The sequence below is a fragment of the Mustela nigripes genome, chromosome 7 (assembly GCF_022355385.1).
Source record: "Mustela nigripes isolate SB6536 chromosome 7, MUSNIG.SB6536, whole genome shotgun sequence".
Lineage (NCBI taxonomy): Eukaryota > Metazoa > Chordata > Mammalia > Carnivora > Mustelidae > Mustela > Mustela nigripes.
In genome coordinates this window covers 101,161,698-101,182,154 of record NC_081563.1, presented here as the reverse complement: position 1 = coordinate 101,182,154, position 20,457 = coordinate 101,161,698, and the positions used below count along the sequence as shown (strand labels likewise).

The 20,457-nt window shown below is 33.5% G+C and overlaps 1 protein-coding gene across 1 annotated transcript in view; it reads left to right on the top strand.

Moving 5' to 3' along the window:
- Positions 1-20,457, top strand: part of MACROD2 (mono-ADP ribosylhydrolase 2) — a 1,932,176-nt gene that overhangs the window by 552,701 nt on the left and 1,359,018 nt on the right. The window lies entirely within an intron of this gene.

The following is a 20,457-nucleotide window of genomic DNA, read 5'->3' as shown; positions in this document are numbered from 1 at the left end:
TGAGCCACCCAGGTGCCCCTGAGTAAGGAATGTTTTAAATGTAGTTTGAAAAAAGACATGTTCTATATAGGTCAGTGAACTTCATAAAAAAGACATGTTATTGCCAAAATAGTGTTATAAAGATTACCTAGGCAAATATTTATCTCTCTATTGAATGATGCTTAGAATGCTGTTATTAAGTGTATAGAACTTGTTGGAATAGAATCTTATGTTTATTAAAATGCCTGAATATGATACAGACACCTAAATAAGTAGCTGTCTTCATTATTAAATTGGAGAGTCTAACTTATCTAAGTTTTGTGGAATAATGAATTCTTCATGGGTATGTGATCTTTTAGGTAACAAGCATCAGGACGAAGAATCAGTAAGCTGATTTCCTAATCCAGATTTCCTATCCCTACATTGATGCTTATGAAAGGGAAGAAAAATGTCATTACTTGATCTTCAGAGAGGCTTACGCCACTTGAAACAGAGGTTTCAAAAATGTGCAGAATCAGGCCCCATTTGTGATGTGATTTGATGGCCAGCAGCAACAGAGCTGCCTCTCTCCATGGGTGATTAAAGACAATGGGAGTGAGATGGCAGGAACCACAAAGCCCTTACTGCCACCTGACAGATTTTTCCTCCAATTCAAGGAAGCCCTTCTGAGAGGCCCTTTATGTGAACCTAGTTCCCTTGCCAGAATCTATTTTGATTTTTTCTATCTTTGCTACTGGATTGAAAGTATAACTGCCATTTTCAATATGCCTCAACGCTGCTAATGACAAAGTTGCTTTGGGGAGCCAGATGATTAATTTAGACAATGCAAAACATGGAGAACCCAAGTTCGGAACACTCTGTAGGAGTTTGCCTTATTTGGATATTATTAAAAGGTCCAGATTCAACCTAAATGTGACACTTTTCAGTGACATCTGATTTTCTGTTTGCAAACATTGTTATATAAGAGTTCTCAGAGGTCAAGAGAGCAGAAGGCCCCTTCATTTTTCAAAACTGGTATATTACAAAGGTGAAGAAATTCAAAAGCAGTATTAAAAACTAAATTGTATTTTAAGGATCTCTATTGGACAAATTAATACTTTAACACAAATGTAATACGTTATAATTGGGATATTCTCAAGGTAATGACTCTTTTCATTGAAGTATAGTTGATGTACAATATAACATGAGTTTTAGGCATAGAACATAGTGATTAGACATTTATATACATTATGTAATAATGATCACCATAAGTCTAGTTACCATTGTCACCATACCTACTTATTACAGAATCATTGGCTATTTTCCTGTGCTGTATTTATACTGCTGTGACTTATTTATTTTATAACTGGAACTGTATCTCTCACTCCCTTTTACTTCTTTCTTTCTATCCACCACCCACCCCTTTGGAAACTACCAGTCTTCTTTGTATTTATGAGTCTTTCTGTGTTTTGTTTTGTTTGTTTTTAGATTCCACATGTAAGTGAAATCATATGGCATTTACCTTCCTATGGCTTATTTTACCTAGCATAAAATCATCTGGGTCCATCCTTGTTGTTGCAAATGGCAAGATTTCATTCTTTTATATGGCTGAGTAGTATTCCATTGTGTACCACATTATTTTACCTCTTCATCTATCAATTGCACTTTAGTTGCTTCCATATCTTGGCCATTATCAATACTGTTGCAATATGCACATACTTTTTGAATTAGTGTTTTCATTTTTTTTCAGGTAAATGAATACCCAGAAGTGGATTTGCTGGATTGTACACTGTTTCTAACTTTTTGAGGAGACAGATTAAAAGAAATATCACTGACACTAATGTATAAGGGTTTACTGCCTATGTTTTCTTTTAGAAATTTTATGGTTAAAAAAAAAGAAATTTTATGGTTTTTCTTTTTTCTTTTTTTAAGACTTTATTTATTTATCTGATAGAGAGAGATACAGCAAGAGGAGGGAACACAGAAGAGGGTGTGGGAGAGGGAAAGGCAGGCTTCCCACAGAGCAGGGAGCCCAATGTGGGGTTGGATCCCAGAATACTGGGATCATGACCTGAGCTGAAGGCAGACGCTCAATGGCTAAGCCACCCAGGGACCCCATGGTTTTACTTCTTACATTTAGGTATTTAATCCATTTTGAGTTTATTTTTGTTATTCACATATTAATTATTCACATATTAATGGTATAAGAATGAGGTTCAGTTTTCTTCTTTTGTATGTAGCTGTCCAGTTTTCCTAGCACCATTTATAAAGAGACTATCTTTCCCTTTTATATATTCTTGCCTCTTTTGTAATAGATTTGTTGATTATATAAGTGTGTTTATTCCTGGGCTCTCTATTCTGTTCCATTGATCTATGTGTCTATTTTTGTGCTATTATACTGTTTGGACTACTATATCTTAGTGTAGTTTGTGTACTTAGTATACATAGTGTAGTTTGAAATCTGGGAGTATGGTATCTCCAGCTTTATACTACTTCATCAGGATTGCTTTGGCTATTCAGGGCCTTTTTTTATCCCACACATTTTTAGAATTATTTATTTTAGTTCTCTGAAAGTGCTATTGGTATGCTGATAAGGATATTATTGACTGCTTTGGATAGTATGGACTTTTTTTTTTTTCTTTCAATTATTTATTTATTTATTTATTTATTTTTATTATTGTTTTTTTTTCTTTCAATATAATTTTTTATTTTTTATAAACATATATTTTTATCCCCAGGGGTACAGGTCTGTGAATCACCAGGTTTACACACTTCACAGCACTCACCAAAACACGGAGTATGGACTTTTTAACAATCTTAATTCTTCCAATCCGTGAGCATGGTATAGCTTTCCTTTTATTTGTGTCATCTTCAATTTCTTTCATTAATGTCTTATAGTTTTCAGAGTACAGGTCTTTCCCTTCCTTGGTTTAGTTTGTTCCTAGGTGTTTTATTCTTTTTATTCAATTATAAATGGGATTTTTTAAAATTTCTCTTTCTGATAGTTTATAATTAGTATATGAAAATGCAACAAATTTCTCTATATTAATTCTTGTCCTGCAAGTTTACTGAATTCATTTATTTAGTTTCACTTCTTACCGTTTGGATGCCTTTTATTTTTTTTTCTTTATCTAATTGCTGTTGACTAGGACTTCCAGTACTAAGTTGAATAAAAGTAGTGCCAATGGGCATCATTGTTTTTTTTTGATCTTATAGGAAATAAGCTTAGTGTGGTGTCACTTTCAGCTTTTCACTCTTGAGTGTGATATTAGCTGTGGGTTTGCATGTATGGTTTTTATTATGTTGAGGTATGTTTCTTCTATACCCACTTTGTTAAGAGTTTTTATCATAAATGAAGGTTGAATTTTGTCGAATTCTTTTTCTGCCTCTATTGAGATGATAAAGTGATTTTTATTGCAGGTATGAACCATCCTTGCATTCCTAGAATGAATCATGCTCATTTATGGTATATAATCTTGTAATATATTATTGAATTTGGTTTGCTATCATTTTGTTACAGATTTTTGCATGTATGTTCATCAGGAATGTTAGTCTATAATTTATTTTTATTTTTATTTTTATTTTTTGGGGGGGGGTAGTGTCTTTGGTTTGGGTGTCAAGGTAGTGCTGGGATAGTAGAATGAATTTGGAAGCATTCCTTCCTTTGCAATTTTATAAAATAGTTTGAGAGGGATAAGTATTAAGTCTTCTTTGTTTTTAATTTAATTTAATTTTTTATTTTTCGATTTGAGCATAGTGACAGACAGTGTTACATTAGTTTTAGGTGGGTAGAATTCACCTGTGAAGCCACTTGGTCTCGAACTTTCGCTTGTTGAGAGTTTTTGAATTATTGATTTAATTTCATTACTAGTAATCGGTCTGTTCAGACTTTCCATTTCTTCCTGATTCAGTCTTGGAAGACTGTATCTTTCTAAGAATTTACCAATTTCTAGGTTGTCCAGTTTGTTAGCATATAATTATTTGTAGTAGTCTTTTATAATCCTTTTTATTCCTGTGGTGTCAGTTTTAACTTTTCTTTCATTTCTGATTTTATTTATGTGGATTCTCTTTTTCTTGTTGAATTGTGAAAAGTCTATTTGTTTATCTTTTCAAATACCAGTTCGTTTCATTGATCTGTCCTATTGATTCTTTAATTCTCTAATTTATTTTCACTGTGATGTTTATTTTTTTTTCCCTTCTACTAAATTTAGGCTTTGTTTTTTTTTTCCTCTTTCTAATTCTGTTAGGTGTAAGGTTACATCTTTTATTTGAGATTTTTCATGTTTATTGAGGTAGGCCTATATTCCCTATTAGACCTTCTTTTGCTTCATCCCATAGATTTTTGGAATGTTGAGTTTTCATTTTCATTTGTCTCAAGATTTTTTTTTATGTCCTCTTTGATTTCTTCAATGACCCACTGTTTAGAAGCATGCTACTTAGCTTCTGTGTATTTGTGTTTCTTCTAGTTTTTTTCTTATAATTAATGTCTTGTTTCTTACTGTTTTCAAAAAAAATGATGCTTGATGTGATTTCATTTTAAATTTATTGAAAGTTGTTTTGTGGTATAACATGTGATCTATCCTGAAGAATATCCCATGTACATCTGAAAAGAATGTGCATTCTGCTGCATTTTGCTTGTAATGTTCTGAATATGTTTGTTAAATCTATCTGGCATTATGTGTTGTTTTAAGGACACTTTTTCCTGACTGATTCTTTGCCTGGATGATTTATTTATTGATGTAAGTGGGATGTTAAAGTTCCTTGCTATTATTGTATTATTATCAGTTTCTTCCTTTATGTCTGTAATATTTGCTTTATGTATTTAGGTATTCCTATTTGGGGTGTATAGATCTTTATAATTATGATATCCTCTTGTTAGATTGATCTCTGTCATTATGTAGCGCCATTCTTTGTCTCTTATTACAGTCTTTTTTCCAAGTCTATTTTGTCTGATATTGGTATTGCTACGCCAGCTCTCTTTTTGTTTCCATTTATATAGGATTGTCTTTTTCCATCCCTTCACTGTCAGTCTCTGTTTCTTTAGGTCTGAAGTGAGTCTCTTGTAGACAGCAAATAGTTTGCTCTTGTTTGTTTTTTATTCATTCATTCACCCTATGTCTCTTGATTACAGCATTTAGTCTATTTAAAGTCATTATTAATAGGCATGTACTTATTGCCATTTTGTTAATTGTTTTTTGTTTCTTTTTATAGTTCTCTGTTTCTTTTTGTCTTGCTCTCTTTCCTTTGATTTGATAACTTGCTTTCATGTTATGTTTAGATTTATTTCTCTATTTTTTATGTATCTATTATAAGTTTTTGGTTTGTATTACCATGAAGTTTATATGTAATACCTTATGTATAGCAGTCTATTTTAAGTTGATATTTGCATACATTTAGATACATTCTATAAGCACTACATTTTTATTCCCCCCTCCATATTTTATGTTTTTGACCTTATACTTTACATCTTTTTATTTTGTGTATCCCCTAGTTATTATAGAGATAGTTTGATGATTTTTGTGTTTTATCCTTCATACTAGCTTTTCCTGTGGTTGATCCACTACTTTTACTGTATATTTGCTTTTAACCAATGATATTTTTGTTCCTAGTTTTCTTGTTTCTACTCATGTTCTTTTCTTTTCCACTTAAAAAAAGTCTATTTAACATTTCCTATAAGGCCAGTTTAGTGGTAATGAACTCTTTTAACTTTTGTTTATCTGGGAAACTCTTTATCTCCCTTTAATTTTGAATGATAACCTTGCTGGGTAAAATATTCTTGGTTGTAGTTTTTACTTGTTTGTAGGTCCCCAAAGCACAATCCTTCCTGGTCAACAGAAGCAGTTGCTACAGGGATATCCCAGTATGGGCTGTGTATGCCCTCTTAATGTGGCTGGGACACAATAGCTGTGGTGTGCTGCTGGATGGGGTTAGCCCCCAGGGTGGCTGTGTGTCCTGGCCACACATGTTGTGAACATGCTGGTATGTGGTCTGGCCCCCTGACCCCCACCCCAGGGCAGGAACTTTTTTGGAGGAGTATAGCTCCCAGCCAAGGCTAGCAGTTCAGTAGTTACACCGTTTGGGAAGGATGTAATGCTGGTCCAGCTGAGGCTGCCTGCTAACTGTGGTCAGCCATGAGCTGCTTTAGGAGGTGCTGGATCCCACTGAGCCGTCTTTAGGGTGTGGCAAGGTGGAAGCTGCTTTGGAGATACACTTACAGGTGGATGGGGCAGGGCAAGTCTATAGAGGAATGCTGGGCCTGGGTGAGCAGAGCTAGCAAGGTAGATGGAGAGTGCCAGCATTGGGCCAGCTATGCAGAAAGAGGACAAGAAAAGCAACACCCATTAGCACTTCTGTCCCCAGAGAAAGTTCCTACAGAGTTTTGCGTCCTGGCACATGCCTTAAAATCAGTCAGTAAATCTCCATGTTTGGCCCCGGTACTTTTCAAACTGCTGCCTCTGTGCTGGTCTCCGAGGAAGTGAGTTTGTGTGTAAGCCATTTAAGAATGGAGTTTCAGTTTTCTGTAGTTTTCCAGCTCTCTTGGAGTTAAGCCCTGCTGATTTCTGAAGCCAAATGTTATGGGGATTCATTTTCCTGGTGCATGTTCCCTGGGTGGAGGTTTGAACCCTTTGTTCCTCTTTGCCCGTGATTGCCCTTCTACTTCAGAAGTGTGTGTCCCAACCACAGCACACCTCTGTCTCTTCTACTTTCCCTGGCTCTTTGAATTTTCAGCTGTGGAAGAGCTGTTCTGCTAGTTTTCATGTTGTTCTCAGAGAGAATTTCTCTATATGTATTTGTAGCCTATCTGTGTTACAGATGGACGTGAACTCAGGATCCTCATCCTTCATGATTTGGTTCCCTTGCATTTCCTCAGGATTTATCTGAATTATCTTTAAGTAAAGTGTGTTACTTCAACTTATATATATATCTAGTAATAGTTATGAATTTGAGGCATATGATAAACACCATGTTATTTTGATCTAGTTAGAATATTCTATTTGTCATTGTGATTGACATCATTTGGAGATAAAATCCTAAATTTGAAGCTCTTTCTGGGTGTGGTCCTCAAATATAGGCACTGTTATCTATTTTAATGGAGCGATACCTCTTCATCAATAATCAGATACTAATTATGATAATGTTTTTAAACCTAAGGTTACTAGGTGGTCAAATCGTGCAGGATGTGACTACTAAGGGAGAAATAGATTTCCAAATTTTAAAATGTTTTATGTAAGGTAACCTATTAATGAAATCTCCAAATACACATGTAGTTCTTAAAAATGATATGTTCAGGGCACCTGGGTGGCTCAGTGGGTTGAGCTGCTGCCTTCGGCTCGGGTCATGATCTCAGGGTCCTGGGATCAAGTCCCGCATAGGGCTCTCTGCTCAGCGGGGAGCCTGCTTCCCTCTCTCTCTCTCTCTGCCTGCCTCTCTGTTTACTGTGATCTCTCTTTGTCAAATAAATAAATAAAATCTTAAAAAAAAATGATATGTTCACTCCGGAGGAAAGTCCTATTTAATATGTGAATATATATACATCAACAAATAACTAAGTTTATATTGAGGATTATTCTACTGAATTTGTAAAGAACTGTACTTTAAAACTTTATTTTAACCTAAAAGTGATTAAAATGATAACTTTATTTTAATCTAAACCTTAAAATTATGTTTTTAGAATTTTGGCTTAGTTATTAGAACTATATAAGGAGTAGCTTCGAGTTAGATTTTGGAAAATCCTCCCTCGACTTAGAATCACAGAACTGGAAAGGAAAGTAGAGGAAATGGATGCCAATTCCCCCTTCAAAGATGATAACACTTACTTGTGGAGCATAAGGAATAACATGGAGTACATTGGGAGCTGGAGAAGAGAAGTGAGTTGGGGGAAATTGGAGGGGGAGACAAACCATGAGAGACTGTGGACTCTGAGAAACAAACTGAGGGTTTTGGAGGGGAGGGCATTGGAGGGGAGATGAGCCTGGTGGTGGGTATTAAGGAGGACCCATATTGCATGGAGCATTGGGTGTGGTGCATAAATAATGAATTTTGGAATACTGAAAAAAAATAAAATTTAAAAAAAGATGATAATACTCAGGCTAAGTGCTTCAATTGATTTCTCTAAGCAAGGTTGTTGTAGAGCTAGATCTAGAACCTAGAATTTCTGAAGTACAACTTGATGTTCTTTCTTTTTTTTTTTTTTAAGATTTTATTTATTTGATGAGAGAGATCACAAGTAGGCAAAGAGGCAGGCAGGGGGTGGGGGAAGCAGGCTCCCTGCTGAGCAGAGAGCCCAACACGAGACTTGATCCCAGGACCCTGGGATCATGACCTGAGCCGAAGGCAGCAGCTTAACCCACTGAGCCACCCTGGTGCCCCCTGATGTTCTTTCTGTCCTATGATTTGCCACCTTCTTAAAATTTTACATATTCAAAAAATGGCATGGAATTTGCAAGTCTCTTATAAGAGGGAAAAGAATTAATTATTCATTGTCAGAAGAGAGAGATGTATGTATATACACACACACACACACACATATATATATGGATATATATATATATATATAATGCTTCTATAAATAATAGCTTTCCACAGATTGAGAAAAAAACTAGTGCAATTTAAATATATTGCAGAAATATTGAATATGGGCTATTTTAAATGCTTTTATTTTTATCATATTTTTGAGCTCTTCTCATGATGTCTTTACACATCACAAAATTTTTTAACGATCTGATAGTGGGATTTTTAAAAAAAATTCAACTGTTGTGCTTTACACAATTTGTAATATTCTATTATTCTTTTACTTAGTTGAAAAAATGTTTCTAATGAAATTTTAATTTATTTAGAAAATATGAGCATATTAAAAATATGCATGGAGGGGCGCCTCGGTGGCTCAGTGTGTTAAAGCCTCTGCCTTCAGCTCAGGTCATGATCCCAGGCTCCTGGGATCAAGCCCCGCTTCGGGTTCTCTGCTCAGCACGGAGACTGCTTCTGCCTCTCTCTCTGCCTGCCTCTCTGTCTACTTGTGATCTCTGCCTGTCAAATAAATAAATAAAATCTTAAAAAAAAAATATGCATGGATAAGGCAGTTTGTTGTGTCAGCTATATCCTTTTAGAAAAAAGAAAAAAATGAGTGTGTTTGATTCATTTTAAAAATTGGAGGTAGGGATTTTAGCATTATATTTAATATAGGGATTGATAATCCAGTGATTTCTATTCAAATGATTGCTTTTTAGAAATGTGTTTTTTGATTAAATATCATTTCTTCCTTAAAGGATCCTGTTGAGTTAAACGTTTACTTTGCTTTCTAATAAAAAAAAAACAAAAGTAATGTAGAAACTCTGTCTTCCCTTTTAAATTGTTGTAGAGTGTAATTCCAAAAACAGTGCATCTTATTATAAATGATTTTGTCTTAATTCATCCAAGACTTTGATAATATTAAAACCAAATATCAGGTGGATTTAGTTACAAGCAGTTTATGTTTCAAGTGCTCAAATGTTTCTGAATAAAACAAGTTTATATCAGATGAAGGTAAATTCATTGAAAACTAAGTTAGATATGACTCTGTGAAAAAAAGTTTACTTTTCTACAGCTTTACAATTTTAGAGTGGGGTTCATGGCTCTGGTTTATAGGTTTTTCAGCTATTTTTTCTACAAATTCCTTTTTTCTTCTCTAAGTCTTATTGAGCTTCAGTGTTCTCCCTCCTATGTTTCTTCCAAGTTTTTGTGAATTTTGAGGTTGCCTTTCTATAAACTGCTCCTGATTCAAAGTCCTTATCCGTGCTTTTTACTGTTTGATTCCTTTTTAATTCACATATTTGCTTATATTGAAAACAACACATATCCTTCTTCCCTCAGGCAGCAACTATATGCAATTCTTGATAACCAATCTTTTCTTGACAGATACAAATGACATTTTATAATCAGCTTAAAAAGCAAGTTTTAAACATGCTTTTAAAAATGTTTAATACTTGCTTTTTAAGCTTTTCAAACATTTCAATATTTGATTAATACTTTCTAATTTATGACACTATTTTTAATAGAATCTCAGTTTTTTTTACATAGATGTACAATTTGATTATATTAACTTTTCCTTTTTATAAAGATATATTAAGAAGCTTGAGGGAAAAGCCCACTTTAATGTATTGCAATCATTTAGGATTTCAAAATCCACTTTGCATATCTTTGTATACTTGAATTAATATAAAAGCTTGATAAAGAGTTGAGAATTAATGTACTCAACCTGTTAGGAGTAAGTAGTTGTATTGTTGATTTAAGCTTGTTGAATGAGCTATCTCAGAATGCTAAAGAGGCAGACCAGCAGGTTTCAGGTGATTAAAGAAAATCCCTCATCCTGGAGGAACTTGAAGGAACATGATGCTATTTAAGTAGAATCTAATCAGGAAGAAGAAAAGCTTGGAAGTAAAAAGACGGAATGTTTCATGTCATTATTTGCAAAGCAACTGAACAAAAGGTGAGCAAGATAATTAAATGCCTTGCTGTTAAGGAGAATTTTTCAAAGCAGGTTGATTAGAGGTCTTCCTTTAAAAAAAAAAAAATTAAACATCTATGCTTAGATAATCTAGTTGAAAAATCCAACTCAGTTATGTAGATGGAGGCCAGTTTGGAAGAAAATTGACAGTATTGTATATGGTGGCAGATGTTCACAACGATGAACTTAATTGCTCAGCAAAATGCTGATGAGCTTTGCACAGTTTTAGCATTAATAGTATTTTAGTGTGTTTTAAGATTTTGAAAAATGGAAATCTAAGCAGACTCATGCAAAAACACTAAATAGATTATTATGTTGGTTACCTCATTTTTCACTTGATCTGGGAAAATAGAATTTGATTCCTTTTTCCCCTTTACCTGAAAAAATACCAAAGCATGTTTTATCATTCTTATTATAAAATATTATTTGTAACTGTCAAGCAAAGATTGGATGCCATCTCTAGTATCTGTATTTTGTATTTCAAGACATTTCTGTTGAAAACATGAAAAAACTGGTATGCCCCAGATTGGGCTTTGTAAAAACATGTCAGCGAGGCTCTGACTTCTTTTAATGGGATGGTCAAGTCAAAGTACTGATGGATGTGTAATAGCTTAAAGTGAAAATTAGGAAGTCATGACTTTAGTGCCTACTTTCTACCAAAGAAAGGAAGCTTGAAGCTAACAAGGCATGACAGTCAAACACCTAGTAGAAATATGTTCTCTTGTCAGTGATTTTTTTATTCTTTCACCATTCTAATGACCTCTAGCTTACTTAGTAATGCATACTTTGGGGGCAAACATCTAGTAGCTGATTGCTTCACTTATTATCAATGAATATGTTTATTCAGTCAGTCATTGCAGAGCTTGATCTCCAAAGAACACTTTTTAAAACTAAAACGGATCCCCTGTTTACCTGACAGTCCCCTTTGAATATAAAGTGAATAACTACCAGTGTGTTTTTGAGCAGTTTCAAAGGCTGATATTGTGAGTGTCATATTGGGAGCTCTGTGGAAATCTAAAACAATAGCAAGCCCATACAATCTCAGCTGAAACATATGGTCTAAATACTTGAACTAGAAGGAAACAAAATGGATTCTGGGCCCTACTGAGTTACTTAAAACAGTCTTGGTCTTTACTTTGTACTATAAGACCGTGCCACCCAACTTTGCCTGCACATTAGAATCACCTGGGGAACTTGAAAAATTCTCATGTCCTGGTCATACCTAAATGAATATCAGAATCTCTGACTGTGAGACTAGTATTTAAACATTTTTTAAAAAAGATTTTATTTATTTATTTATTTGTCAGAGTGACTAAGCACAGGCAGACAGAGTGGCAGGCAGAGGCAGAGGGAGAAGCAGGCTCCCTGCTGAGCAAGGAGCCCAATGTGGGACTCGATCCCAGGATGCTGGGATCATGACCTGAGCCAAAGGCAGCTGCTTAACCAACTGAGCCACCCAGATGTCCCAACTGTGGGACTAGTTTTTAAAGCTGTTTGCATTATTCCAGCATGTAGCTCCAAGTGAGGACCACTGATTTAAAGACTTATTATCTCTTCATTCATTGTGTTATTTATTTTTCTTGATTATTAAACCAAACATCCTATATTATAACTTTCTTAATTTAGAATGCTGGCATAGAAGATTTTCTATTTAAAAATGTCCCTTCTGTGAAGGTGGACTTGGGAATATCACAAAAGGGCTATGATTCAGAGATCATATTATTTTTATATTATTTAAGTATATAAAACATTGTCACCATGGTTTGATTTACATGGTGAACAGAGAGCATATTTTAATATGAATGTTAGACATCTTTTATGTCCAACCTCACATTCTCCTAACCCACTTTTTTGCTTCATCTGTTACTGTTGCATCAGCAGAGTACAAAAGAAATGTACTGTGATGACTCCTCATCTCAGCTGGACCCCAAACTGTGTTTTCTGATTTGGGGCTAAATGGCTACTTCTCTTAGGACTACTGTTTGGGATAGTGGGACTCAGCTTACCAAGTACATTCACATACCTGACTCAATTCTTGATCAATATGCGGTAAGTGCAAGTGGTAACATGCTCCTCTTTTCTTTGTCTTAGGCAGAAGCTCTGATTGTCTTCTACACATTTCCTGAGAGGGTCCCCAATAAATTGAGTTCCAGCTGCTCACATTAGTTACTGGCTCAACTAAGCAGCCTTGGATTAGCTTTCCCTTTTCCTCTTTCATGCTTCCCACTGCCCTCAATCTCCATTCCAATTTCTTGGGAATCACTTACCCAGATAAACAACCTGCACACAAGAGCTCATCTCAATCTCTGCTGTTTAGTTTCATCCAAGCCAAAACAGTACAGAAGGGGAAAATCATAATGGATATGTTTTGGTGTATGATCCCTCTTCTGTTGTGATTTTCTATCACATGCTTTTCTATTTAATATGTTAGTCTTATTGAACTATGCTAGGAAACAGTCTACTCTCAAATCTTGAATGCCAGAGAAGATTCTTATCCTCTGCTATCAGTTCACGAGCTAGCTCTTGCCTCTCCTACCCTCAGCACTCTGTAATTTGGTCATATTGAGTGTTGTTCCTCATGGCTTCTCACTAATTTGCCCTGTAACCTTGATCGGTACCCACCTCACACCTTCCCTCTAGATCATGCAGTAAATATTTTCTAGATACAAATCATTTAACTCAGTAGCATTAGCATAATATTAAGTGGAATAGGGAGATTTTGCAGAGAGAAAAATGATACTGATGCAGTGTGATACAATTTGTGTAGCAGAAAGACAAGCACTTTATAGATGGGGTCCCAGTGTGGCATAATTGCATCTACTGTTGCTCAGAAAATGAATACAGTTAACAGACATATTAATAATGACAACACAGACATTTTTTTCTTCCAACATTGAAACAGATTTCCTTTTTTGCAGAGCATCAAGAAAGCAAATTTATTTGAACAGTGTCAGGACTTTTAAAAAAGTTTATAATGGATTAAGAAAATAAGTTTTTCTTGTTTCAAATTCTTAGCCTTTAATAGTAAGTATGATTCTTTTCCTAGAAGATCCTCTCAGTTTTGAATAATTCCCTATTTATGTTTTAGAACATTGGGAAGAGAGAAAGGAGAACATGAAATAGAATAATAAAATTATGGAGCTAGGAGAAATATGAATGATCAGCTTTTAAAGTCTTTTCCTACCCCCATGCCATTAACTAAGGCTTTTGGAGATAGGGACAGTGAATCATAGAGTTTAAATGATCTCTTTAAGACCGTAAAACAAGATAGTAACAAAGTTAGATGAGTCAAAGAACCTGAATGACAAGTCCAAGACCTCAAAAACTATCGTTTTTCTCTAAATTATTCCTGCAGGTGTGAAATCTGTAGAGCTACTTTGACATTATAGAGCTATAATTTATTTTCAAATATTGGTGACAAACATTTTCTATTAAATATTTCTTGATAATATGATAAGGGAGAATTCTCTACATGTTGCTCATACTTTTAAAATTCAATTTATTTAAACTGAGAAAAAAAAACAAACCAAACCAAATATAAAATTAGTTCATCTACTCCTCCCAACCCCCAACCCTTTCTCTGATAACTACCAATCTGTTTTCCATATCAATGAGCTTATATTTATATATAATTATATATAAGTAGATTATATATAATACACATATAAAATAAATCATATAGTATTTCTCTTTCTCTGACTTATTTTGTAGCATATATACCACTATATAATATATGTATCATATATAGTATCTTCCACATACAAGAGAAATCACTGTATCTGTCTTTGTCTGATTTATTAGATAGCGTCATGACCTCATGGTGCCTCCATATTTTCACGAATGGCAAGATTTTGCTCTTTTCTGTGGCTGAATAACATGCCATCACACACACACAAACAAACACATGTGAAAAGACATTTACATATATGTCACATGTATACATGTATATACATATGTGTATATATATGATATACAATATATACATACAATACACATAATATACATATAATACAATGACATGTGTATGTGTATGTGTATTGTATAAATACACATATCATATGTATATATGATATACTCTACATATAACAATTTCTTTATCCATTCATCAGTGCATACTTAGATTGTTTCCATATCTTGGATATTATAAATAGTGCTACAATAAACATGGGGGTACATATACCTTTTTGAAGAATTAATATTCTTATTTTCTTTAGACAAATACCCAAAAGGGATTGCTAGATTATATGATATTTCTACTTTAATTTTTTGAGAACCCTCCATACTGTTTTCCATAGTGGGTGCACTAATTTACGTTCCCATCAAGTGTTCCCTTTTCTCCACATATTTACCAACACATATCTTGGTTTAGGCTGCTATAACAAAATACCACAGACTTGGTGGCTTAGACAACAAACATTTATTTCTCATTTCAGAAACAATCTCATTCAGAAACATTTATTTCTGGAGGCTGGGAAGTCCCAAGATCAGAGTGCCAGGAGATAGAGTGTCTGATGAGGGCTCACTTCTGATTCGCAGATGAACATTGTTTTATTGTATTCTCACATGGCAGAAATGAGAGAGAAGAAAAGCAAGCTCTTTCATATCTCTTACAAGGGCACTAATTTTACTCATAAGAGTTACACTCTGCAGACTTGATTACCTCCTAAGGGCTACACTTCCAAATACCATCACATAGGAGATTAGGCTTCAACATACGAATTTTGCAGGATACAAAGCTAATATATACATTTGCTTTAGTCTATTATTCACAAATCATTTATTATATATATCCACTTAGATAATTACTGTCAATAGTCAATAAACCAGATAAACATAATTCGTGACCTTATGAAGCTTACACAAAAGATTAATACGTTAAGTATTCTTATACCATTGAGACAACCATCTTAAGGAGGTTACTTACCATTCCCCAAGAGATAAAACAAAACAAAACAAAACAAAAAAACCCCAATTGTTATTTTGATGGAGCTGTTCTTTTTCAAAGATACAGAATCTTGGGAGATTAAAATATTTGTGTTGGAATTAAAATTTTTGTCTGAATATTTTATTTATTTATTTGACAGAGATCACAAGTAGGCAGAGAGGCAGGCAGAGAGAGAGGAGGAAGCAGGCTCCCCCTTGATCACTGGGCTCTATCCCAAGACCCTGGGATCATTACCTGAGCTGAAGGCAGAGGCTTTAACCCACTGAGCCACCCAGATGCCCAGGAATTAAAATATTTTTAAAGAAAATATTGACCTTGGGGTGTCTGGGTGGCTCAGTCATTAAATTTTTGCCTTCGGTTCAGGTCATGATCCCAGGGTTCTAGGATAGGGCTTCACATCTTCTCCCTTTCCCAGTCCCCCTGCTTTTGTTCTTTCCTCGCTGTCTTGCTCTCTGTCAAATAAATAAATAAAATCTTTTAAAAAATTTATCTTTAATATTTAATTGATCTAGTATTTATGGTGTGTAGCTTTCTATGTAGTTACTTGAATTTGGACCAACCAATATTAAATCTAACCATTTAAACACCATTAAAGAACATAAAGAAAAATTATGGCTATGTCTTTATCTAAATTAAAAAATTATAACATAAAGCCAATGAGTACACTTAATTGGGCAAACTTAATGATGGCTTACATGTGTTGATGTGTTTGCTTTCTTTTAATTTTTTGCATTTTAGAGAATATAGGGGAAGATTCATAGGTTGGTAGCCAAGGGAGAAATATAAATTTACGAAACAAGAACAATACATTTTTCTCTTGCTAAGTAAATGTGCTCTCAGGGCTTGTGATGAAAGGTGATGAGATACAAGACAGGTGTAGTGCGTGTGTGTTTAAGTTTTAAATATTAACTCTGATGAGGGGTGTTTGCATATTCTTTGGATAAATTGGTCTTTTCTATCCTTTCTTAGAATCTTCTAGATAAGTTGATTAAATTGATTGCATCTTTCAATTTCTTAATTCTAGGGTGCCATGCAAAAGAATGCAGAAGAAAAGTTTTTACTTATACAGATGACACTAAAGAATGAAACTTTCTGCTATTACAATGAAAAATTCAAGTACAAGTTTCAATATCAAAAGACTAAAATACTTAGAACTCTGTGCAAGAAATGTCAGTTTGGCTCTCTCTGTAGTTAAGTGGTTAGAAATGCAGATAGTGACTTGAAAAAATTTCAAATATTACAAATTCTTAAAAAAATACTCCCAATTGGCATAGTTTTGCTCTACAGACTTACTTTATTTTACACCCCCTCCAACTTAGTCTTCACAAAATTTAGTCAATTACTGAATGATCTTTTTCCCAGTGCTTTAATATGCTCTGTTTGTTATATACAGAGTTTCATCATATATATTAAGGTTTTTTCAGGAGTTTTTATTCTGTGTCACTGATATGTCTGCCAGTTATCAACTCTGGTTCCAAATTATATGAATTATTATAGTCTCAATATTTCAAGAGACTGATACCTCCTCATTACTCTTCTTTCAGAAACTGCCTAGACTTATACACAATAGATTTTTCCCCCATCAGGTGAACATAGAAATTATTTCAAGTTCTGAAAACTATTCCCATGTCACAGTGGATTTTATAGCTTAATTTAGGGAAACCAGATATTTTTTATAATTTGGGTTTTACTATATATTTTTATTATATGGTTTTATTATATGTTTTTATTATATGGCTTTATTATGTGGTTTTATTATATGTTTATATATATATTATATATATGTTTTTATGTTCATTTACTTGTGTCTCTTTTTTTGTAGCTTTTATAGAATCTTTTACTTTGATTGCAAATCCATATTTATTGTTACAATTGTGATTAAAATGTTAATTTTTAACTTCGTGTATAGTGATTATTATTAAAAATTTCATGTTAATGCTCTCATATTTAGCTACTTTTTATTCCCTTTTTGTACTAAAAATATTTTAGAAGATTTTTATTTATTTACATGAAAGAGAGGGATAGAGACCATGAGTGAGAAAAGGGCAGATATACACATATACACATTTCTTTTAAATGAGTTAATTTAGGAATTTCATAATATTGAACCATCGTAATTTTTACATAAACACTACTTGGTCCAGAAGCATTGATCTTTTGATATATTGCTTTATTTTCAACATTTTATTTTTATATTAATTTTTAAGATTGATGTGAAATTTATATGCATAAAACTTACCATTTTAAGTGTATATTTCTATCAGTTTTGACAAATGAATATAACAATGTTATTACCACCCCATTTAAATATATTGCTTTGATTGCTATAATTTATGATTTTAGCTTTTAATTCTATAAGGATGATAGGACCACACTTTTCTATTTCTCTTTGGATTTAGGAAATCAAGTTTTCCATCTGTGTGTTCAGAAACAATAAATAGCTTAGCAATCATCTGTTTCTTAATGATTTTATAGACTCTCCTTTCTCGTGAGAATAGATCTCCGACTACCCTCTCATTTTTTCCTCATTGTAGTTCCATTAATGTTTTCAATTCTTAATTTTGGTTATCTATATTGCCTAGAAAATTATCCATTTCATTTAAATTTTCAGAATTACTGGCAAATAGTTTGATAATTAGTTGCTAATATATGCTTTTATTTTAAATTTATTTTGTAGTTGTAACCCTGTGATATTTAATTGTATTTTCCTTACCTTGCTAGGTAATGAAAAAAAATTCTTTATGTATCATTTAAAAGGACAGATTTTGCTTTTATAATTAAATATTCTTTGATTTTCTATTTATTCATTTTTGGATTAATATTTCTCTTTTCTTGCACTGTTTGGTAATTTTTCTTACATCTACTCTTTTCATGGGGTTGTTTTCCTGAAGGTTTGAACTGCGTGTTTGATTTCAAACTCTTTCATTTTCTAATATATGAATTTGAGATTACATATTTTCTCTATTACATAGTAAATGTTATAAGACATGCATCTGTAGAAATATTCTTTGACTTCATCTTGCAGCTTTTGATATGTATGGTTTATCTTGTCATTCATGTCTAAGTAGTTTGTAGTATTATTTTTAGTTACTTTAAAACCAGTAATTATGTAGACATTTAAAAAAATCTCAGTAATTGAATTATTTTAGAAGAGGTGGCATATAATTTTTGTTATTAACTTATAATTTTATTCCACTGCCTCAGAAAATATATCCTGTGTGATTTTCTATTTTTATAGTTGAAATTTTGTGTTCTAATGCATGATTCTTTTGCTGTATTATTTTTGTTTGAAAAGAATCTATTTCTTATTCATGGAGTGTGCTTTTGAAGTACATTACTTTATGTAAGTGTGATGATTAGATCAAGTTTATTGTAATAAATAAATATTTTAATCACTTAATTATTTGTATATACTTGAATGACTGATTTGAGAGACATGCTAAGACCTCCAGTTATTCTCATAAAATGGTCAATATCTCTTCTTTTCTATCTGTTATTGTTTTATAGATTTTTAAACAGTGTTAGCACAATACGTCAATAAGTGAATGTTGTTATTTGACTATAACTGTTTTCAAGATAAAATGTCTATCTTGATTCCATTTTGTGCTTTTCACACTGAATCCTATTACATCTGATGATAATGCACCATTTATTCTTGCTTTTTTTGTTATCCTCTTGTCTGTTATACTATTATATCTTCTAGTGAGACTCTTTCTGTAATAATTTAATTATATGTAGCTCTACCCATTTTAAGAGTCTCTGTCTTTTTTTTTTTTAAGATTTTATTTATTTATTTGACAGACAGAGATCACAAGTAGGCAGAGAGGCAGGCAGAGAGAGGAGGAAGCAGGCTCCCCGCTGAGCAGAAAGCCCAATGTGGGGCTTGATCCTAGGACCCTGGGATCATGACCTGAATGAAAGCAGAGGCTTTAACCCACTGAGCCACCCAGGTGCCCTTAGTCTCTGTCTTTTAATAATAAAATTTAAACCATTCACATTTATTATAATTATTGAAATCTTCAGGCTTATTGCTGACATTTCATCTTTGATTTTCTCTGTACTGTTTCTCCCTCCTCTAGCTACATAAGTTGTGGCAGCCAGATGCCAAATTAAGCTGAAAATCTAGGTAAAAAATATTTTAAATTCAGAGAGAAAAGTTTTAACAACAACCAGCTGGATCCAGCAGTTCAAAAATGCTACATATTGGTGTATGACATGAATTTTTGCAGAACTTTACAAAAAATATGCTGCCCTGATATACAAAGGTGACCTTATTGCCCTTTCCATCTGTGACGCATGTGCTTTGAGCTGCTTTTCATGTATTGGTGAAGAGTTATGTTGAGCCATGGCATACATTTATATGACAGCTTCTTAGGGTTAAGGTTGAAAACTGGATATCGGATAATTTTTCCTCTCTGGAGATATATAGAGAATTACATTTTTGGTATTTTATAATTCATATCTCTTGATCACTTTTGAGGTATTTTGACTACATTTAGGTGACCATAAATATTTTATCAAAGCTGGAATGCTTTTGATCATAAAAGCAGGGCACTATTAATTAGTACTGTATAAACATGTACAAACTGGGGCCATCTGGGGCAGAATGGAATGTAAAGTCATCCTAACATGACTTAGGTAGGACACATTCAACCTCCTAGCATACTCTATACAGTTGATTGGCTGTCAGGGTGAAACTGCAAACACAGCCTGAAAGACTTGAATCCAAATTCATCCATTTTGCATAATGTGCTGGAGGTCTAATTTCTCTCTACCATTTTTACTGCATTGTTTTTTATAGGCATATGGTCATGTAACTATATTTCCCCTATGTGTATATTTTAATATTTTATTTCTAATGGCTTACCCAGTTGTGCATTGACTGAACTTTATTTTATTTTGTATATCTTAGTGCTATTGCACTTCTTTCTGTGTCCCAAATATAAATATATATAATTATAATAATAAGTATATATAATTTACTTTTCCCTCATTGCCTTTGTCCCCCAAAGAACACAGGGCTGTTAACAGAATTCTTTGGTCCAGGGATAAGAGGCTGTATTCAAATCAT